General features: G+C 40.9%; 1 non-coding gene across 1 annotated transcript; it reads right to left on the reverse strand.

The window, feature by feature from the left end:
- Positions 1–1,577: 1,577 nt before the first annotated feature.
- Positions 1,578–1,683, reverse strand: LOC111722927. The gene has a single exon (XR_002771556.1). It is a non-coding gene; the product is annotated as a U6 spliceosomal RNA (small nuclear RNA).
- Between the last annotated feature and the right edge of the window lie 458 nt (positions 1,684–2,141).

Below are 2,141 nucleotides of genomic sequence, written 5' to 3' on the forward strand. Positions count from 1 at the left end.
TGGGAGAGACCCTGTACATTGAGATGAACAGATGTAAGTCATCCTCGAAGACCACCAGAGCATGGCAACTTCCTCATGTATGTATAATAGAGACCTCTTGTCAGATGGTATTTCTCAAACTGGGGTGCTTGTTCCCAATGTTGTGATGTTGGCTTTTCAAACTGATAATCTTTTACACATTTTATCAGTTATGAAGGAAAAATCTAGTAGCAATGATATTTCTCAAGTATATCTTCATAGACTTCAACTCTTGTTTCTTAAAAGTCTGACAATCTCTTTTTTAATGTTTAAAAGGAATCTCCTTAAGTTTGAGGAATACTGTTTGGTATTGTGCCTGGGCATTTGAGAGCATGAATGTGGTAGGGCTGGGTTGCCACCTTAGGCGAGAGGACAGGAGTCCACATTGGGTGGTGTGAGGGCTTGTGCTCTGATGCACCTGCTCTTCTCAGCTCCATAAACAGGCAATGGCCCCTAACACAGAGCAGATGCTTTATCAGGAACCTCAGTCCAAAATTCTCCAAGGAATCTGAGGACTGAATTTTTAGTAGACTTCTGACTTCAATTCCAAAGGAGGAAGATATGTGGGTTACAGAGCATCATACAGTTGCCTAGAAATCAAAAACAGAAAATGGCCTAAAAGAAAGTGAGGAAGCTGGGATTTCAGGGTAGTTTCCATTACTATACCTTCACCTATGCGATTACACGTAACTTGTCCACTTTTTTTGCTGTTTAATTTCCCCATGTGTCCAATGAGTGTTCATAGAGAAAAGATCGTTTCCAAAGCGTCACTAAGTGATAACTGTGTATGGAGCTATTTTTTTTTAATTTCAGTTTATTGCGAGGGTACAAACAACCAGATCACAATTTTTGAATTTTTTAGGTAGTCCCCCTAGTAGTTGTGTCCTGCACCCCAAAGATGTGCCATATACCCCTCCCTTGTGGCCTTTAAGAGGGAGCACCCCAACCTCCCCCTTATCCTCTGTCCCCCTCAACTTAAGGAATAGAATTACGTTTTTCTCCTAAGTGGGCATGTGTTAGATTGTCTACTGGCTTCATAATAAAATTGAATACATTGGACACTTGCTTTTCCATTCTCGTGATACTTTGCTAAGAAGGATGTGTTTCAGCTCCATCCAGGTCAATATGGTTGAATAGCATTCCATGGTATACATATACCACAACTTGTTAATCCATTCCTGGGTTGCTGGGCATTTAGGTAGTTTCTGCATCTTGGTGATTATAAACTGAGCTGCAATGAACATTCTAGTGCAAATGTCTTTATGATAAACTAATTTTTTTTTCTTCTGAGTAGATGCCTAGCAGTGGGACTGCAGGGTCAAATGGGAGGTCTAATTTGAGTTCTTTGAGGATTCTCCATACTTCTTTCCAAAGAGGCTGTGTTAGTTTTCAGTCCCACCAACAGTGTAAAAGTGTTCCACTCTCTCCACACCAGGGCCAGCACCTGTAACTCTGGGACTTGGTGATGTGGCTATTCTCTCTAGGGTTAAGTGATATCTCAGGGTGGTTTTGATTTGCATTTCTCTGATATTTAGGGAGGATGGCCATTTTTCATATGTAAAAACATGGAATGTTTCATGAGTCTGCATGTCCTCCTTGCTCAGGGGCCATGCGGTATCTTCTCTATATTGGTCCAGTGTTAGGATACGTGCTGCTAAAGAGAACCACGTCTGAAGCTATTTGTAACTCACATGTAGAGAGTGTTACTGGGAAATGTAAAACACACTTTGTATATTTCCATTTATTGTTATGGACAGGTTACGAGCTCACTGCCCCCGGTTTAGGTTTAGAAGCAGAACTAAATTGGTACACGCAGATACACACAGGTCAGAGCCACAGTTTAAATCCAGATCTTCCTAACTCCACAGAATTTAGGTCTCCAGTTTTAATAACCTATCTCTATCAGTAAAATATATCTGAGCACAGAACTCTAAAGTAGGGGGCAGGGCCTATGGCTCAAGGAGTAGGGCGCCAGCCCCGTATACTGGAGGTGGTGGGTTCAAACCCAGTCCTGGCCAATAACTGCAAAAAAATAAAAAAAATAAAAAATACATAAAGTAGGAACGTTTCTGTACAAATTACATACATGTCCAACTGATAATCCACATATCAGTATTATTAAA

This window comes from Otolemur garnettii, unplaced genomic scaffold (assembly GCF_000181295.1).
Source record: "Otolemur garnettii isolate 467f Iridium unplaced genomic scaffold, OtoGar3 scaffold02819, whole genome shotgun sequence".
Taxonomy (NCBI): Eukaryota; Metazoa; Chordata; class Mammalia; order Primates; family Galagidae; genus Otolemur; species Otolemur garnettii.